Raw genomic sequence first — 21,823 nt, forward strand, 5'->3', positions numbered from 1 at the left:
ACAGCTGTATTACAACTCAGCTTTCCATCCATAAAACATGCTAATCCCTGCTTGCTTGTCTTTAAAAGGGTCAGTATGTGGGTTAATTAGTGTTTGCAGTGTCCTTTGAAGATGTGAAGTCCTATGTCAGTGCTACTGAGTATTAATTAGTTTTCTGGAGACCTAAGCTGAGATCCTTCCTGTTCTCCTACACAGCCAAGCCTCAAAGTCCTGAACAATACCGAATTATTTTTGGTAAGTTGGAACATTTATAATGAGAAAAATAAGGACCAGGGACCTAAGCCAATGTTAGATACCAGGACTAGGACTGTACACAAATGCAAAAGGCTCACTATGATCAGGAAAACTATCAATTTGCTATATTAGAACAAATTTCTTCTAACTTTCAATACTGTTGTATGTACAAGAAGTAGGTAACAAGTTTCAGTGATTATGGAGAAATAAAGTAATTCAGAGAAATAAATTTCAGCTATTTATATTTTTGAACTGCCCTTCTCTAGCCCATGAACCACAGTGATACCATAATTGTTTGGGTAACAGGAATATAATAACATAATTTACAAAACTAAAGAATCCCCTGAAGACCCTGATTCCCCCCCCCCTTTATATATGAAGTGTAAATCCTATCTTGTGAATTTCATTTCATACTTGGATAGTATGAATGTTTTTAAGTTTCAAGATAGCTCTTGGTTTGTTATACCTGGTCTGTAAGAACAAACACAAAAACTAAGGTGGATTTGCCTATGTATTATCTATTGTGTTCTGGCAAAATGCCAGTAGTGCTCTCTTTAATGAACTGAGTATAATATGGATAAAATGTTGGCTGGCAACTACTGGGATCCACGTGAACTTGGTGTCCCTGTTGAAACATCAGTCACAGCAGTGCCAGATTCCCACAAAACATTGCAAGTTGAGATCAGCTCAGTGTTCACATTGCTGACATTCATTCCCAGTAAAAGCTTGATGTTTGGCCAGGGAAACTCAACTTGTGTTCCCTATTCTCTCCAAACCCAGGAGAACAAATGTGAGAAGATGATTCCTTCAGGAAGAGCAAAAACTGAGGACTGAACTCTGAGAACTACAAGATAAGAGCTGGAAAAAACAGAAAAGTGACAGGGAAAACTAGGAGAGTTCCATCTCCAGCCCTGGTGGCACTAGCAAGGAGGAGAAGCTGAAGCCCCCACTACAAGGTAAGCCAGGTGACCTCTGAGAGATCAACAGCCAGTGTCTCCAGATGATTGGCAGTGAAAAAGCCTGGTGAAACACTGCCAGATCACACAGTATAAGTGCCATGACCGGCAGTTGGTACACTGAAGGTGTGAGTGTGTCCATCATCCATGTCTCCATCCTCTTCAACTAGGAGTAAATCTCAGTACTTTAACAGAATCTTTGGGGCTTCGGGCCTGGGTTGTGGAATGCTCAGTGTCCAGGGCCTGTTCCCTGGTTCTGTGCTGGTACTGATAGAGACAGTGCACTCTCACTCTCTTTAAAAGTCATTGGGATATATTAATGGTTTGATGTTAACCTCTGTATCTTTCCCTCTCTATTTTTGAAATAGAATGATTTTTTTTTTGTTTAAAGCCACTAAGTGTTTGGAACAAACAACTTTTGTTGTTCTACAACAAAAGATAACTAGAAATCCCTATTTTGGACCAGTTCTATTTTAGACCAGTTCTGGAAAAGGTATAACAATATCATTAATAACTTCTTTTACAAAAATGAATCTACATTGTAACTGGGTCAACATACTGTTTCAAAGTATAATTAAGCAATGCACATATATCTAAGATGCAACCTGGGGTCATCAGATCGCATAATTCACAGGCACAGATGTTCTCATTTGTGATAGCCTGGGAATGTGGCTTTAACTGCTGGCCTCTTGATGTGGTCCGGTATCAGCAGCCTCACTGGGGAGATGGTTAGAAAGGAGTCTCCTTGGTTCCCCACAACCCCCCACATCAGAAGCAGTATTCTAACAGAGTCCCAGAGATTCATCAGCACAGTGAGCCCTGAGAAGCACAAGTATAGTGGCTTCTTTAGAAGCAAAGTGAGTTTATGCAATGGCAAGGAACATTCTTTACTTCATTGTGGGAAGTCTCTTCTAAACTATTTGGCCTGTGGTTAAATCTAAAGGGAACATATTCCCCATACCTGTATTCTTCCTTTTCCAATAATAATAGTTTCTATTATTGTCTATTATTTATACACTTCGATCACTGTCAAGTTGTTGTTATAAGCAGAACTTTTTAGCACCAAGAAGAAAAGAATAGGAAAAAAAAATATGCTTTCATGTTGACATGCATATGTAACACACATAGTAAAATGTAGAATTCCGTTTTGTTAGTTCTTTGGAGTGCTTGCTGGTTTGTCTACTTGAGCCTGGAATATCTCCCACTTTCAGATAGACTCAGACCAAGATCCTTCTTCCCCCTTTCCCAGAGCAGCTGGAATTACAGGCCGTGCCACCACCACATGAAGCTGAAAGTACATTTTATATAATTTAAGTGAGTAGGAAACAGGTTCAAAGGAAGTATTGCCACTTACAGAGTAATCAAACCTGTTCTTGTTTTTCATGCTGGAAAAGGGCAACCAGAGAAGAGAAAATGAGCTCTTAAACACAAGATCTGTCTGACAAACTTGGCTCCAAGTGCCATCCCGCAGGCCCAGGCTGACCACACCCCATCACTGGCTATTCTTTCAGCAGCTTTCCACTGCTGCCACCTTGTGGTCAATGGTGAATATTTCTTTCAGTAACACTTGGTATTCATTTTCTGTTATTCTTTGTTACCTACCTACCTACCTATCTATCTATCTATCTATCTATCTATCTATCTATCTATCTGTCTGTCTGTCTGTCTGTCTGTCTGTCTGTCTGTCTGTCTGTCTGTCTATCTATCTATCTATCTATCTATCTATCTATCTAATCTATCTAGCGTTGGTACTAGAGCTTGAATTCAGGGCCTCATCTACTAAGAATCTCTGGAGGTAAGATCTAGAAGTCTATATAAGAATTGTCAAATGCACAGTCATATTTTAAAACCTGACATACAGAAAGGACGCACCCATTATACTCTACTCAAAATATTTGCAGTGAAAATCCATTATTTTTAAAATTTTATTTTATTGTAAAGATGCTGTACAGAGTGGTTACCGTTACATGAGTAAGGTAATGAGTACATTTCTTGTCGAGCATTGTTACCCCCTCCTTTGTTGCTCTCTTACTATCCCTTCCCTCCCTCACTTCCCTCACTCCCCACCCCTGAAATTGTACAGTTCATTTCCAATATAGTGTCTTGTGGGTATCATTGTTGCAATGGATCATCCTGTGTCTTTGTTTTAGTGTTTTGTTATTCCCCTTTCCCAAATTAGACAAATGTATATACAAGATGCAGGGTACCAAAATGAAGTGACAACAAGGGATAGACCATGGGGAGAAGAACATACAAAGGAAACAAAAAAATCACATAGTACATTAAAAACAACAGAAAAGAAAGACCTGTTATGTCCATATCTTGGGATTCATTTCACTTGCATCATCTTATATGGTCATATGTACATAGCTTTTGAGCTTTTCTGCTCATCTGATAAAATCTTAGATGTATACTAATTATTGCAAATGAGAGAAACCATATATACATATTTACATACCATTTATATACAAATATTCCATGAAGTGTCAAAAGCACTATGTTAAGGATTAAAAAATTATTTTAGTTGAACTTTTTTTTGTTTGGTTGGTCACGGGGCTTGGAACTCTGGGCCTGCGCGTTGTCCCTCAGCTCTTCAGCTCAAGGCAAGCACTCTACCACTTGAGCCACAGACCACTTCCAGTTTTCTAGTGGTTTATTAGAGATAAGAGTCTTACGGACTTTCCTGCCCGACTAGCTTTGAACCGCAATCCTCAAATCTCAGCTTCCTGAGTAGCTAGGATTATAGGCGTGAGCTACCGGTGCCCAGCGGGACAGGGTTTTTTTTAATTGTTATTATAAAGTTGATATACACAGATTTTTAAAATTTTTAAACATAATTTTATTGTTATTATGAAGGTGTTGTACAGAGTAAGGATATTTAAGAATATCCTAACATTTCTCCCAGAAAATGCATACAGTTTTTTGTTGTGTAATATTGTTTATTATTTACTCAATCTATATAGTCAGTAGATACTTGTATAAATATTAGGGAGAGCTCTGAACCCTATTGAAATTCACAGTGTGTATGACTTAACTATTAAGCAAGGAATTCCATAATGCCCAGATATTAAAAGCAAATTGGGTTTTAGGAAGTTTCTTTCCCATCATATCAACAAAGGAAAGTCAGAAATGAAGAAAAGCAAAGGAAACAGGTTCCTGTTTATTAACCTGAAAGTATTTCCACATAAGGCTAGAATTCTGTTTTGTGTAATGTAGACTAGATGTTTAGATTCCTTTGACATGCTTTGTATCACCTAAGGACTGTCTCTGCTTGCCCCCAGAACCCACAGCTATTCACATTGCACTTATATAACACAGAGCAACATGTCTAGTAAAATTAGGCCATACTGTAGAAAGGGGCTCTTGTTTTTGTTATCTGAAGAATGTTTAGGTAGTATTTCAAGCTTCAGTATTATAATGAGAGAAAACCAGTTGCTCATTCTCTACTTATGTTAGATTTTTATTAGCAGCTCACTCTTGTGCCCAATGACAATGTGAATATCTATTTGGAACACTTCATGCTTAGGATCTCATGCTTAGCTTTGATGATTTCATGCATAACTAGAAGACAGATGCTTGTTTTGAATATGTTCAGAAAGTTTTCTCATTCTCATTGAACTCTCTCTATCTGCTTACTTGGGGTCTAAGTTCTAATTTTAGGGAAAAATAAGGTGACCCGTGGGCAGGTCAAACTGTGAGACTTGAGAGTCTTTTATAGCTTCCTGGGAATGAAAGTAGATTCCTCAATGGCAAGTGTAGACATTGTGGTGGAAACTCCGGTTCCCTGTTTCCTATTTAGCAGGCAGGCAGCTGTGCACCTATGATCCACACTTGCCAGGGTGACATGTAGGTATGCCGGTGCAGTCACAACTGCCACTCGCTTTCCAATGCATGTGAGAAAAGGTGGCAAAGCTCTTCCACACCAAAACTATTACAAAAAACTGTGCCCCTCCACTTCCTTCTCCCTCCTGATCTGCTCAAGAGGCAGAGATAGGAGCAACTCAGATCCTAAATTAAGCGATTGGGAAGGATGACTGTGGCATTGCTAGTGATTGATGATGATGATGGTGGTGGTGGTGCTGGTGCTGGTGCTGGTGCTGGTGGTGATAATGATCCTCCAGTGGCTGATGATGATAGTGATGATGATGGTGATGGTGATGAAGATTTTGACTGAGAAATAAGTGGTTATGAGGCACCATTTTACACTTTTTTTTTGTTTTTTTTGTCGGTCATGGGGCTTGAACTCTGGGCCTGGGTGCTGTCCCTCAGCTTTTCAGCTCAAGGCTAGTACTCTACCACTTGAGTCACAGCGCCACTTCTGGTTTTCTGAGTGGTTTATTGGAGATAAGAATCTCACAGACTTTCCTTCCTGGGCTGGCTTTGAACGGTGGTCCTTAGATCTCAGCCTCCTGAGTAGGTAGGATTACAGGTGTGGGCCACCAGTTCCCAGCACCCATTTTCCTTTTTGAGACTTCATCACAGATTCACCAGTCTTTATTAAGATGGGGAAATGATATGGAAAGAGTGGAAACAGCACTTTAAGGGCAGGGTGGAGGGAAACCAGGGAGATAGACATCCCAATTCATATTTCCCCATGACTTTTCCCCACGTTCAGCAAGTGCTGTGGTGTTTAGTTGATGTAACGTCATTTCTTTTGTTGACAAATTGTTAAATAGATTTTTCTTACTGATATTTTTGTATTAAAAAAAATACTGAGGTTAACTGTACTAGCTCAATATGTGTGGGTGGGGGTGGGGCAGGAGACCAGGCCATCAAGAAGAGGCCAGTTTATGCTGTACAGACCTGATGAAAGGTTTGGGCCATTGCAGCAGAAGAAGGGAAGAGAGCTGGGATAAGATGGAGTTTGACAAGAACTGTGGAATCCTGGGAAAGGAGACTCTGTCCGAAGGAAGTGGCATGATCTGCCTGCCTCCGAATCTCAAACAAGAAATCGAAGTTTTTTGATAAGGATATTTTCACTAAGCTACAAACTAAAAAACAATTTCAAAAAGTAGATAAAATGAGAATACCTGGCAGTCTTTTATAAATTAAAAATAATAGAGTAGATGGAACAGAAGTAGGCAGCAGTGGGCTGTACAAAGATCCAGAGTCTTGAAATAAGACACTGAGGGGGATCATTCCACCATCCACAGAGTGGCAGGCGGCAGGTGAAAGCAGGAATGAGCATCTTCATCTTCGGTGTGTTGGATTTCCTTAGCATGTTGCTATGTGTCTTGTCTTGTCTTCGTGACTGTGCTGTCCCAGCATCTGCTGTCATGTTTCACACCGGTTGCTGGGGCTCCAGAAAGAAGAAGGCATTATGTATGTGTCCAAGTCAGAGGCCCAACTCACACAACTAGCTGATGCTTACTGATATTGTCATTATTAGCTAAATCTAATGAAAATTCTAAGTATTCGATAGAGTAATGGATTTAAAAAAGAGCAAACTATACCAAATGGAGTTCTGTGGAGCTATTATGAGATAAATAGTTGGATAGCTAACCGCCAAATAATACATGTCCAATTTTCATAAAATGGTGATTCCAGTTAAATAGTCAAAGTTTTATTAAAATATTTTTAATTCAATGTCCCCTATTTTCCTTTTGGCTTGTCTACATGTACGTGAACTTGTAGGACAATAATTAATGGCTATTGAAAAAGGAAGAAATAGAAGAAAAACATAAAGGAATATAAAGTAATTATGTTTGTTCAGATTAAAAACCTTATGTAGTTTTAATTATGAATTTGGAAGGGATTTTATTAGAAAGCCAAAGCAAGACTAATATTGTATGAGTAAACCTGACCTAGATAGGATGAATCAGATCACAAAGACCTAAAATTTCAAACTAAGGACATTTTCAAGTTAGAGCTCAATTGAAGAGCACCCTTGATTTAGCAACTCAGCTCTAAGAAACTCAGATGCGGAAGCTAAAGGGGAGGTAGGGAGACACTATAGAAATGCTATGACTACAATAGGCAGACATTCCAGGGTGGTGTACTATCAAAGGGAACAAACCCCTTGGAGGGTTTTTTTTTTTTTTTTTTTTTGTCGGTCGTGGGGCTTGAACTCTGGGCCTGGGCGCTGTCCCTCAGCTCTTCAGCTCAAGGCGAGCGCTCTACCACTTGAGCTACAGCGCCACTTCCAGTTTTCTGGTGGTTTATTGGAGATAGGAGTCTCACAGTCTCTCCTGCCTGGGCTGGCTTTGAACGGCGATCCTCAGATCTCAGCCTCCTGAGTAGCTAGGATTATAGGCTTGAGCCACCAGCGCCCGGCCCTTGGAGGGTATTTTGCAGATATTTTGGAGGGAAAGGAATAATTTTCTCTAGGTCCCCATGCTCTCTTGCATCCCCCACAGGAGATGGATGACATCTTCTTTAATTTTCAGGAGTGTCTGCAAACATACCACTCCCTCTAGCAGAAACCTCATTCCCTGGCCCTCAAGGAAACACATCGCTCCCTCCAGCTCACTCTGTCCCTTGAACTTTGTCCTTTCTGTAGTACATACTGCTAGGGCAGTCAGTGAGTTCCAGAGGCTCATGAGCAATGGTGGATGCCTCCCTCCCACCCCTGAAAGGACTGTGACTCTCAACAGGTAGGGTTGAGAGTGATGGACAGTGATGACAAGGGTAACATTAATCACGATACCTTGTACTCACAAACCGACATGTTGAATCAAAAGCCCTTTAGGTACAACTACCCAAAGACAATAATAATAAAATTTAATCTGGTGTCCTCCCATATTTATTTGTTCGCTGGAAAATAATGTCAACAGTACATAAACATCCAGGTCCCTACAGAGAACACACCTGTGAATCCTGTTACTAACCTGGACTACTGAAGAGGCACCCAGAGCACTAGAGCAGCAGTGTTTTGATTGAAGAAGTACCCTGACTATGAATAACCTAGACCTGTGAAGAAGGAGGGTTTGGGCTACTAAGGTAGCAGGTGAGCTTCTGTCCTAGGTAAGGAGCTCCTCTTGCTGCTTTGTTGTCTCTTCTCCAGTCACTATCCACAAGGACGTTTGTTATATGGAAGTGGATTGTTTCCCTGCTCCTATGACTTTGGCATCACATGTAGTGTAGAATAGAGAACAGAGAAATGCCAGCCTATGCTAGGATCTCTGACATCTTCCCGTTGTGGTTCTGGCATAGTCCCAGGGCTCCTGCCACTCCTGTGGCTACCTGGGAGCCTTCCAGAGTCTGTGCAGATGTAAGGATTGAGAGGAGCCATGAGGCAAAGGCACTTTAAGACAACTGCCTACAGCCACTGAGCCTGTGATGTCAGGTAGTTTCTTTTGAAAGTGTTAGGTAGACATATAAGTGCAACAAGAATTAGGAAGGAAATGCGATGGAATTCACATAGTCATCATCCATCAATAGTCGTCAGCTCATTGAGATTTCATTTTACCTGAGTTTGATTCCATTTCCTCTGTCCCCCCCCCTCCCCTACAACTATCATCCTAACACAAAAATCCTACCTAAAGCAACCAGAGCACTGTAAGGAACAAAATAATTTCCCAACATCCAGGGTGGGCTTTCTTGCAGATGTTGGGAATTAGTCGGTAACAAAACTATGAGCCTTGCTGAACCTCAGCAGAGAGGAAGACCACTGCCTGCCATTGTGAGAGCCTGAAAATCCACGCTGTGAGACCCTGAAAGGACTGGGAGTTTGGAGTGCCTTCTCCCAACACACTCTCAGACCCCTGGGAGCTTTCCTGGAAAGGTCAGTCAGCCCTGGCTTAAGGGAACTCCACTCTAAAACATGTGGGAGCCTGAGGGTAGACTTAGGTTTATGCAAATTGAAGGCTATTTACTGTTTAGCTCTCCTTCCAGAATAAGAAGGTCACCTACCTACCGCTTGCATACAAAAATATTGTCACCTATTGAAGTCTGTACCTTACTTCCTGGCACAAGACCAGTAAAATCCTTGGTTAATGTAACCTTGGGCTCTGTTGCTGGCAGAAGGCTACATACAGGTCTGTTGGGCTCCAAACCTCAGTTCTACCGGGAGGTCCAGTTTCCTTTATTGTGTTGCTCCCCGTGGCAGTAGATTAAGGAGCACAAGGCGGGTTGTAATTTGCTACTTGCCATGTCCCCCACATTAGGATATTTTAAAGACAAATGAATAAACCTAATGTTCCATTCAGATTTGTAGCAATGATGGCAAAACCAATATGACCCTTGTCAGGTCTTGACTTCCACGGGACAGAGGGTCACGGGAGCTGAGACACTATCTGTCAGATCCTGTAATACCCAAATGTATGTGATTAAGCAATTTTAGACCCGCAAGGCAGTTACAATGTGTGTTTGCTGAGAACATTGATTATGGGCATTAACGAGCTAGAAAGAGAAGTCATTTGGTGTTTTGGTTGATGTTTTCCCAAAATATGTACTAAAAATGGAAAGCAAGTCCAAGGACACAGTGTCTGAAAGAAAAACAAATCAATCAAGTTTATTGTAAGAAGTCATTCTACTTGATATTTATATAACATCTCCCTTCTGATGAATTCAGATTTGTTGGCTTATAATATTAGGCTCTGTTGTTCAGTGAAGTTGAAATATTAATGGGCCATAGAGGCAAAGAGCTTGTCTCTGTCTCCAGCGATTTCAGCTATTCAGCCATAGGATGGTGGTGATGTTGGGGACTGTTGGTTCCTTTCATACCTACATCACTGCCATACTTCAGCCATTTGCGAGTCATCCAACTGACTAGGGAGTTAAATTCTCTGGGCTCCAGTGATCTTACCTGTGAGATCTGCGTCATAGGGTTGTTCTCCAACTTCACCATAGTATGTATGTACATATACATCTGACATTTGTATCTGACCTGCTGAAGATAATCTAATTATTAATCCATTTAATTTGGCTACACTCTGTACTCCTACCTGAGCCAAGTGCCTGACAGCTATGATGGTGTGTTCTGTGAGCAACATCTCTGCCCATTGTTCTTCCCTCACTCTCTGTCCAAGACCAGGACTTGAGAAGGTCCATGACTCTGTACTGCAATGTGTCCAGGTTCAGTGAAGCCAAAGGTTTTGTTATGTTAGTACTTGGGACTTGGATCTCACTCTTCTAGCACCGAGACAAACCAAGAGAAGACTGTTGCTCTTCAAATGTATTGTGTGACAAAATACTACAGCAGACAACTAAGAGGAAGTTAAGAGTGAATCAAGATTGTTGCTTTCAGGAAAAGAAGAGCACAATTATTGGACGACTTAGACAAAATCAGAGCTGACCTGGACAGACCTACTTTGACCAACTCGAGATCTCAGTAGTTCAGCCATCAGCTTCTGGCTCTGGCTGGGGGAGAAGTTCTGAGGCTTCTTTGTGGGTAAGGAAACGCCTTTCACTGTGAGTGTCCATCACTGTAAGCCGACATCTATGGAAAGAAAGGACGAAAATTCTGCCTGTCTGCATTTTTTCTATTTTAACCCTCGAAAATTAGATTCTATTTCCTTTCCATTGTAGGAAAGAAGAGCTGAAGTTGCTCTGAATGTCATATGGAATTGGGAAAATATCTCATGAGAGGAAAATAGTATATGTGTCACCAGCTCCTAACTTCCAGTAGAATATCCAATTTTTGGCCTCTTAAGAATTTTAATCGAGGTGATGTGAATGGACTCAGAGTTCAGCTGTTTTGGGTTACTTTGGTCTGTGTACACTGATCTTATTCTGCATTTCCTTATCTCACTCTCTTGTCTCCTTTGCAACAGGAAAAGTCATGGATTGGATTTTGGAAGGTGCATATTGTGGCACTGGGGACATTAGTGGGGTTTTCCAGGCCAGGTCCACATTCAAAGCAAAATCATGTTTCTTTTGGAATTGCATAATTTCTAGAATCTTCCATCTACTTGGAAGTTCTATGACTGTACTTCCTTGGTTTCCATTTTTTCTTTCTCTTCTGTCCTCACCTGGAGATGCCTTCAAGAAACAGGTAACTTGAATGTCCGGTTGTGGTTCACGTGAAGTCACATGCTTGAGCCCAATTCTTTACACACAACTATACTGACTCTTTACAGCAAGCAGGGGATTCTGTATCCATTTGTATCCATGACGACACACAGCCTTACACTTACTAGGTAAGGAGCTCAAGCAGAGTTAAGGTTCCAGTCTAACACCATGTACATGCCTGAGGCAGAAGAAGAATGTTACGTGTACCATGTCAAGATTCCTTTCTATTTAGGCTGGTGCTGTACTGCTGAGCCACACCTCCAGCCTCCCTTCTATTTAGCCAGCAACTTTATTTTTTTTTTGTCGGTTGTGGGGCTTGAACTCTGGGCCTGGGCACTATCCCTCAGCTCTTCAGCTCAAGGCGAGCGCTCTACCACTTGAGCTACAGGGCCACTTCCTTAGCCAGCAACTTTTTAAGCCTGTGACAGTGGAGCGTAGGACGAGGCTCCACAGAAACCCAGACATCATGGCAGACAATGCCTGGTATCCTGAGAGACAGGGATCTGGGTACTGAGTCAAAGTGAGTATCTTTACTTTCTAAATGATGGCACAAATCAAATTACCTGAAGTTTATCCTCCAGACAGTTTTTTATCACTATGTTCCATATTCCAGGCACTGACAATGACCTCTTTGCTGCTGTTGTTGTGTTTAATTGGTTTTTCTGAGGCAAGGTCTCACTTTGTAACTCAGCTCACCTCATACTTACTGTAAAGATCAGGCTGGCATGAACTCAGGATCCTCTTGCCTCAGCCTCCCGGTGTTGGGATTACAGGTGTGAACCATCGCTCCTAGGCTTTGTTTTGAATTGCTAATATTGAGGACGTTTACTTCTTATCTCAACTGGAGATGTCTAGGTGGAACCCTGGTGTTCACCCTCACCATGGGGAGCAGAGCCAGTTATCTTGGTCATCCTTCCAGCCTCTCAGTGTGCATGGACTTTAGGGTCCCCTCACATTCTCCAAACCCTTTTTCAAAGCAAATATGGCTTTCCTTGTCCCTCTTGCATTTTACTCCCTCTGCCTCTATGGCCACCATCCTTTCAAAGACTCAGCCCCTCATGAGGCAACTTCTAAAAGCCATCTGTGAGCTTCCACTAGTTGTGCTTCTGCTGCCAAGAAACAACAAAAGCTTGTTGTCTTCTGGACATTTCTGTAGGAAGCTGCCATTCATCCCCAATACTCAGAAATCAACTCCAAAACTTTCCATTTGCATTTCAAGACCTGACAAGTGAAAAGATCAATGGGTTATTTTCTGTTTATCTTCCCAAACCAATGGGCTCTCGTGTGTGTAAATCTGACTGCAATGTAAAAACCATGTTAAAGTAATGTTCTGTAATGATTACAACACACCCACAAAAACACAAATGGATTCTCTTTTCCACGAGTAAGACTAGATTGGAATAAGATGTCCAACAATATGGAAGGCAAAAGTCTTAAAACTGGTGTTGAAGATTTTATTCACTCACCCAAAGAACAGATTCTTCTGCTTCACCATCTGGAGATGCTGAGACTTTGGCATACTATGTGAAGACTCTATTGATACACAATTGGCATATATGTCTAATAACATAGGTCCTTCTGACACAATTGGAATCATGGCCTTTTGAATTTCTTCATGAATTGTTTTTAGCCCAAGACTAAATTTACTTTTCCTAGTTTAGTGTTAGGAAGTTTCTTAGATATGATAAAATTCAAAGATGATTTACCCTGAGGGGCCTAGAAGATTCAAGTGCCTGGCCTGTGTGAAATGGATCATCAAAACCTGGGGTGGGATTTCATAGTTATTAATTGCTCTCTGTTGGTTCCTTGGCTGGCAGCAGACACAGTGATGTAGATGAAAAGGACGGTCTTGAGAGGGGCAGAGTTGAGCTCCCACAGCAGAGCTAGGAAATGAGATGCCATATTTTCCAACTTGATGACTTTGGCCTTCACCCATGCTCCTTTTAGACAGAGAACCCTGTCTTCATTGATCCAGGGGCTCTGAAAAGATGCATGCTAATCGCTTCCATAAATAACTCTGGGGGAAGCATCTTCACACCTGCTGCTGAGGACTTGTCGCCTTGGGGGACGGAGCTTCAGTGCCTTCAGTCCTCATACCTCCAAGGATCCCATATGTTCTGAGAGTCTATTTGGGGATAAGTACTTTTAAATCACGAGGAGTTATATTTCCTAAGCCTTACTTATGAAATCCTGCCACAGCATTTCCTGGGCTTTTATATGAATTTATCTCTGGTATTGATTCCAAGCTTAGAAATAGTATATAGAAGATGCAGCTCCAATGATAGAACCCAACACTCTCAAACAAAGAACTGATATTTCGGGGGATAGGAGACAAAAGATTTTAAAGGCATTTTGCATTTTTCCTTAGTATACAGTCAGGTTATATTTAATCTTAGTATCACCTATTATTTAGTCCTTTAAAGATTTTATGCTAAAATATTTCTAAATATGAGAAGGTGTTTTTATTGTATATACATTTATCTGAATTAGGGAAGGGAAAGGGAACAACAAAACAGTGATACAAAGGGGGAACCAATGATACAGTGATACTCACAATGTAATACCTTATATTTGTAACTGTAACCCCTTTTGCGCATCACCTTGACAATAAAATTAAACTTAAAAAGTTATAGTTTATCTATCTTAATGAGTCGATAGATATCACCTCAAAAAAAGAGGTGTTTTATCATATCAATATCAACAATTTAAGTTCATTTTATTTGAAAGAAAACCAGTTGTTAAATATCATGCTTATCTTGCAGTCTACATTTCATTACAGTACTCCTGAAGTAGGGATTTTGACCAGAGTATTTCCCTTCTTCTATGGGCTGAGACTGGAAAGTCACATATTTTTTGTATCCGGTCTTACACATAACATACTTATGTTAAAATTTATCAATTAGATACAGTGGGAAAAATGGCAGAATCTCATAACAAAAGGGAGCAGTTGTGATAATAGGCTGTAACAAAATTGCAGGTGTTGCTGCTTTCCTGGCCAGGTACCATTGTAAGGCAGAGTGGGGAGGGGGGGAATTCAGTGCTGGGTGTTGTGACGTGAGAGCAGATCCTGTGAACACCATGGTCAGAGGACTCTCGTGACAGCAGCGCTACTGACCATCAGGAGGGCAGGATGTTTGTTGTGGAAGCCCCAGACCAGTGACTGACTGTATCCCAAGGCCGCAGGTCAGAATCCTGAAAGGATTCATCATCTAGCTCAGATTGGCCTTCAGTTTAAAAATTACAAAGTGCCTATTTCTAGAAAGTTCCAGGAAATATTTTCAGACTGTAGTTTGCTGTGGGTGACTGAAGCTGCGGAGTGATCAGAGATGGAGAGGGGATAAAGGTGACCTTTACAATCATTATAAATGCCAGGGAGCTTACACCACCATCACTTTGGAGTTTGTATAGCCGACTGCTGCAGTCTTTCCCAAGGGGTGAAGGATTACATTCACTTATGAATTGAGCCTCCCAGTGGCATCAATGCTATTAATTGAAGACTTAGAGCAATATGTTTTGCTTTCTTTTCTTTTTTTTTTTAAGTTCTCAAACAACATGATAATGCTAATTTCCTAGGATGAGAGTGATTCCTCATCCTTCCTGCAGGTGGCAGCATACAATATCACAAAGGGTCAGAAAATGTGTGCCAGCACAGTTAACTGGTGTGTCTGAATTTTCTCTTTCTGCAATATGAAAGCAACGTGTACGTACATGAAAATGATTACAGAGACAATGTATTGTACTGATTTACTAGGTATTGAGGAACCATTCTGTAATAAAGATATTAGTGAATCAAACAAGTCAGTGAAGTCGGAAAGTGGGATTCATGAGACCTGGAGTTAGAGTATGATACCTGGCTAGGATATGTGGATTAAGAGGAGACAGAGATTTTGAGTACAGAGTATCTTGGAGGAGTGCTGGGGGTGGAAATGGAGGCTGAGTTCTGGATCACAGTGAGGAGATTGTCTTCCTCGTGTCTCTTGACTTTATTGGCTCCATCTCATTCCAGGATGATTTCCTGATGTCAGTTTTCTTTATTACACAGCGTTACTACCTGAGAATATGACTGAGTTTCAAGATATTTGCATCCAAACCTTATTTATATGAATCTTAGGGGGAATGAGGAAACTTAAGGGTGACAGTTTATTTCATGAGTTCTTTTAACTAGACTGTTTCCGAAATTTATTTTTAGAAATTTTTACTAAATACATTTTAACTACATATAAATGCATAAAGCTGTAATTTTATGAGGCACTGTGTAGTCCTATGAGACATGTATGTGGTGCATTATATTGCAATTGTGTTATAAATATATCCACCTCCTGAAACTTTCTTTCAGCTTTTTGAAATGTAATTCAATGTTGCCACATATATATATATATATATATATATATATATATATGAAGGCATAGAATTCCATTCTCTCTCTCTCTCTCTCTCTATATATATATATATATATTCTCTCTCTATAGAGAGAGAGAATGGAATTCTATGCCTTCATATAGAAGGCATAGAATTCCATTCTCTCTCTCTCTCTCTCTCTCTCTCTCTCTATATATATATATTCTCTCTCTATATATAGAGAGAATGGAATTCTATGCCTTCATTAGAAAGAATGACATCACCCCATTTGTTAGGAATGGAAAGACTTGGAAAAAATTATATTAAGTGCAGTAGCTAGGCCCAAAGAAACATAGGTCCCATGGTTTCCCTTATTTGTAATAACTAGTATATGTCTAGGACAAGCAGAAAAGGTCAAAAGCTATGTACATATGACCATATAAGATGATGTTAAGCGAAATGAACCCCAAGATAGAGACACAAGTGGTTTTTTTCTTTCTTGCTATTGTTTTTAAAGTACTTAGAATGTACTATGTGATTTTCTTTTGTTTCCTTGGTATGTTCTTTCCCCACGGTATAATCCCCAGTTTCACTGTATTTGATTCCAGTGCCCTACATCTTGTATATACATTTTTCTAATTTGAGGAGGGGAAGGGAAAAAACAAAATGCTTAAATGAGATGCACAAGACACTAGGGTGAAAATGAACTTTACAACTGGTTGGGGGGAGAAAGGGAGGAGTTGAAGAGGTGGGGAGGGAAGAGATGGTAGGGGAAAAACAAAGAAAGAGTTAGCATGTTACTCATGTAACTGTAACCCCTCTGTACAGTATTTTTACAATAAAAATGTATTTTAACAAAACATTGCTCCCTGTGGTCACCCCACTATGCTTTGCCCATCAGAGCTGACTCCGTTCTGCTTCTTGTACCCATTGATTAACCTCTTTTCATCTCTCCAACACCCCTACTATTCTCACCTTCTGATGCCATAAATTTTATTGATATGTGTGTCAGTAAATAAATTTGATATACATGTAAGATATTTCTTATTGATAAGTACATACTTAAGTATGAGTGTATGCTGACATGCATGTAGCCTCATGCTCTCTTTCCCCTGAAACCTTGTTCTCTCCTAGATGCCTTGCTTTTGTGTGTGTGCCTGTGGTATATGTGTGTATGCTGGTCCTAGGGCTTGAACTTAGGTCCAGGGCTCTGTCTCTGAGCATTTATGCTCAAGGCTAGCGTTCTACCACTTGAGCTACTGTTCCACCTTGGGCTTTTGGTGATTAACTGGAGATAAGAGTCTAATAGACTTTCTGCCCAAGCTAGCCTTGAACTGTGATCCTCAGGTCTCAGCCTCCCGAGTACAAAGGAGTAAGCCACTGGTACCTGGCTATGACTTGCTGTTATCTGAACACAGTCCTTATTATGTACTTGTTTGTATTTGTTTACCTGATTTTCCAAACCTAAAAGCATAGGATCTTATCTCTCCTGCTCAATAGAGCTTATTTAACGAATGTCAATATTGGCCAAAGGAAAGGGAGCACGCAGGAGAAAGTACGAGGGGGAGAATGAACCACAGGTTCATAACCTGTGGACTTGCACTGTTAATTCTCTGATATGTCTTTCCTTGGTACATTACACAGGTTTTGAGGGGTGGGGTCCATGCTTTATCTAACTCTCTGTGCCTCCCAGCCTTCTCTTCAAATATTTGGTCCAAAGCTTGCTCCCAGCAGGAGCCCATGGCTCTGGTGAGTGGATTGGTTCAAGGCAGAGCTGGAATGTTCTTGGTTCATCTTCACTGAGCCCAGGCACCAATCACAGTGGGCTTCCAGCAATCACGGACCAATGGGAGGCTGATGAGCTATGTCAAGTAGTGATTCTTATTCTTATTTGGGGGGAGAATGAACAGGCACCAAATGTGGCCACCAAGAGAATCTAGTTATTCACTGAGCTTCTGGGCAAAGATAGGGAAGATAAAAAGAGGGAGTCAAGGCCTAAATGCTTCCACTCTGAAGAGGTAGGAGGCTCTTAACATTGGGGACCAATGTTCTGTGCTATTAATGTTCATGCTCATTCACTCATGAATGAATAAATGCAAAGGAAATAAACCACTCATGTATGTAAACTTTCAAGTTGACGTGAGGGCATTTATTTATTCATTCTTTCTTTCATTTATTTAGATGTTGGTGGTAGGGGTTGAAGCCAGGGTTACCATAGACTAGGAAAATGCTTTATCACCGAGCTCCACCCTTATACCCTTATCTGTATTTTACTGAAGGGAGAGGAAGAGTTAATATTTGAGATTATCTCTACATCAACATAGAAGGGTTCAGGATCAGCAATACCTGGAGAGACAGGACGTGCTCCAAGTCTGTGGCATCTACCATCAAAAGGGAAAAACGGCAATGTCTGGCACTTCACAGTCTTTTCCTCATCATGAACTTCTTGCCACTGCTCAACTTTTCTATTATTCTTAGAACTACAACAGGGGGCAGCCACGAAAGAGCCAAGAACCCCAAACACGAAAAAAGGAAGCTAGATGAAATGGATACCATCTTTAACCAGCATTTGTCATGAACTTGGCATTTGGTCCCTCATGTAGAACAGAAATAAATAAAAAGTTTACCCATGAGGAGTTAAACCAAAAAGAACAAGAAAAAAATGTTTGTGGCATCGAGCACATTGTAGGACACTAAGGATGCATGGTGCCTGTCCATCAAGTGTCAATAGCGGCCTGTAGTGTGAGAAGCAGCCTTGCAGATTTGCCAAGTGCCCTCTTAGGAGAAGACCACCGCTTTTAGAGTCATTGCCTGAATTTATTATGTTGTGGTTAATGTTCTTGACTCCCTTCCTACCCCAGCTTTTTATGTGGAATCTAATTCTTATCTTTTTCTTAGTGGACATTCTTTGAGGATACATGCCATTTTGCTAACAGCAACTGACTATCAAGGCATCTATTTATATGCCCTTTAAAACAGTGAAAAAACCTGACATATGAAGCAATAACTACGCTGTACATCATCTTTACAACAATAAAAGAAACTGTGAATAAAAGCTAAGCAAAATGTACTGAGAGAAAGAAGAAAGTGGAAGTTTTTAATAATGCCTCGTAAGGAGGGACACAGTTATTACATGTGTGTGACAAAATGAACTGACTGGGTAGTAAACATCTTTGATAATCTCTATATTTCACCTTAGGTAGGGGAAAAACTAAGGAGGAGGCAACAATGCTTGATAAGAAATGTACTCATTACCTTGCTCATGTAACAGAAACCCCTCTATACAGTATTTTCACAATAAAAAACTTATTAAAAATATTTCATGCTGACAGTGCATGAACTAGCAAGCCAATAAGAAAAATGCTGAAATAGGATAGTAAAAACATAGTAAAAGTATTAGTTGAATACTCTGAAGTTTTCTTCTCAAAGACCTGAGTATAGTCAGGTCTGTATCTGAATATGACCAATCATTAATATCTGCATATAATCAAACATATAAATCTGAATGTGATCAAACATCTTTATCTGTAAGCCACATGGACGCAAGGAAAAGTTAAGTGTCAACAAGAGGATTTAATTAGGAAAAGTGAAAGACAGAAGATTTACATGACAACCAACCATAAAAACATAAACGGAGGAGAAAATATAATAGATTAAAAAAATGAACAAAGCACCATGTTGGACCCCTATTGACTCAAAATTCAAACAAATGGCTCTTAAAGACTTTATCCACAATTGGAAGGTTTGACACAGACCTGGTACCAATTTATATTATTATTCTCCTTATTGTAACAGCATCGTGTTAAGAAAACATACTTGATAGAAATATGTATTAAAAGTTTTACAAGATCAGTTTTACAAACTGATCTTGTGAGATTTGCTTTAAAATACTCTAGTGGGTATTTCTGTTTCTAGCTATGGTAGAGTAAATTCCAGTGTAGAAACATCCTTTATCTTATACATTGAACATATGGATAAAGAATTCTGTAAGCTGCATTTAAGCAGCCTTCCTCTACAAAGCCAAATGAAAGGGAAGTAACTCTATTCAGAGGCATAAGCAACCAAGGCAGCCAGCACTTGAAAGGTCAAAGATTGCCCAGAGCAAATAAAACTGTTGAGCTGAGCCTGACCTTCCACATTGAATTTCCCCCTGAAGCATTTGGTGATTTTTAAATTAAGCTGAACAAGAGTTGAGAAGCCACAGAGAAATCTGAGCAGAAAGTGAGTGGCTGAGCTGGGTTTTTGGCTAATTTCAGAGCTCCAGGAACTTAAAATCTGAATTCAGGCTGTCAAATGAGCAAGGAATTGGCAGAGATATTCCTCTGAGAGAAAGAGGTCTGGCCAGGATGAACTCGGCAAGTCACTTTTCTACCTGAGGGCTTCAGTGCTCAGTGCGGAGAAGGAAGCAGGGGACTTGAAGAACTGTGGTGTTCAGGTCACAGAGAAGAGGCACCACAAAATCCTACCGGGTCTCAAAAACCTACTGGACCACATTTTAAGAAGTGGTTAAGCCAGAACTAACACACTTTAAAAAGCCAAACCCAAATCAGTCTCAAAAACCAGGAGGTGTACACTGGTACCACCAGGCTAGAAAGAAACCCAAGTCATACCCAGGCTGGAGACTGTGCTGCCCAACTTAATTCCTGCTTTGAATAACCAAAAGCTCATTTTTCACACAGATTTTCTACAATTATTCTAGTTCCTTTCCAACATTTAGTCTAACAATTCCCAACTATGAGAAATATCAGAGCAAATAAAGTAAAAAAAAAAATAGAAGCATAACTGCAGGTGATCCAGATATTAGATTGGTTTGTTAGTGTCATAAAAATAACAATATTAGGTTCAAGAAAAATCAGTGACAACATGGAAAATTTCACTGTAGAATTGCAGTAGGCTGGCATGTTAAAAGAAACCCATTAATTAAAATTACAATAATATTGGAGATTATATTCAATACCAATTACTGGCAAGAGTGACCCTCATTCACCGCTGGTGCAAAATGGTGTAAAGACAGCTTGACTTTTTTGTGCGTATCAGTTCTGGGACTTAAACTTGAGGCCTGGGAGCTGTCCCTGAGCTCTTTTGCTCTAGGTTAACACTCTACTACTTTGAGCTATGGCAACCACTTCAGGTTTTCTGGTGGTTAATAGGAGGTAAGAGTCTCCTAGATTTTTCTGCCTGGGCTGGTGATCCTCAGATCTCAGTCTCTGGAGTAGTGAGGATTACAGGTCTGAACCACCAGCACTGGGCTTGACAATTTTTATAACGAAATATGGTCTTACTACTACATAATTTTACTACTAAATATGGTCTTGCTACTATATAATCTACCAAGTGCCCTTCTATTTGAAAACCATACATCCTTTCCCAAAGCCTCCATGCAAACATTTATAATAGCTTTAGTCATGATTGCCAAATACTGGAAACAATCAAGATGTTCTTCAACAGATAAATGGATGGACAAATTATATCACATTCATACATTAAAATATAATGGATGATGAAAGAAATGAGCTATCAACCTACTGATAGATATCAAGAGATTTTAAATATGTATTGTTAAGTGAAAGAAGCCATCTGGAAAGACCATATAAATGGTGTCATACTATTCCGATTATATATTATTCTTAAAAAGGCAAAGATACTGGACAGTAAACATTTTCCAGCTCCCTGGAAAAATGGCTGGCTGTAGGAGTGGGACAGGAAGCACTCAGGGTGAGCCTGGTCAGTTTGTAGAGAAAGAAGGTAATGAAGCGTCTTGTAGACAAGCACTGAAATCACACAGTAAGGGGTGCATGTCCAAGGAACCCATGGGTACCTCGATCAGCTGCTAAAGGCCTAATTGAGGCTAACACCACGGAACATATAATGTCATATTGTAACATGAGAGCTATACTAATTATCCACGAAAATTGGATAAATGGATAAGTGGTTGAAGATATAAGTAAGTAAGTGAAAAGAGACAAGTGTTTTCTCATAGAGTGAAATTCCAAATGATATACATATATATTCTGCACTTTAGGACGAGGCTACTTCTCCCTGATCTGGAAGTGGTAGCTGCATCTTGTGACTTCCTTCAGGTACCGCAGTGTGAAAGGGGAGGAAAGAAGTGATATTACTTCCTAGGGAGAAATCTGACAATATACTTGAGTCAGACAATCAGGTCAACATCAGTAGTGGTAAATCTTGTTGGTAATAAGAACCTTGGTGTGATACGATGAAAATAGCATTTGCATATAACAGCGTCTTTCATGGAGACAATTATTCCAATTAATAATGAGATAAACAGCTGACAAACCCCAACGCAAGGGCATCCTGAAAGGCAACTGGCCAGTCCTCCTTAA

At 40.3% G+C, this 21,823-nt stretch overlaps 1 protein-coding gene across 1 annotated transcript in view; it reads left to right on the plus strand.

Moving 5' to 3' along the window:
* Positions 1-21,823, plus strand: part of Lig4 (DNA ligase 4) — a 35,790-nt gene that overhangs the window by 13,398 nt on the left and 569 nt on the right. The window contains exon 4 of the transcript XR_011367883.1: positions 1,015-1,190. The gene's annotated coding sequence lies outside the window, so the exon portion shown is untranslated. The remainder of the gene's footprint in view (positions 1-1,014; positions 1,191-21,823) is intronic.

The sequence above is a fragment of the Dipodomys merriami genome, unplaced genomic scaffold (genome assembly GCF_024711535.1).
Source record: "Dipodomys merriami isolate MVZ:Mamm:240054 unplaced genomic scaffold, mDipMer1.0.p SCAF_6, whole genome shotgun sequence".
NCBI lineage: Eukaryota > Metazoa > Chordata > Mammalia > Rodentia > Heteromyidae > Dipodomys > Dipodomys merriami.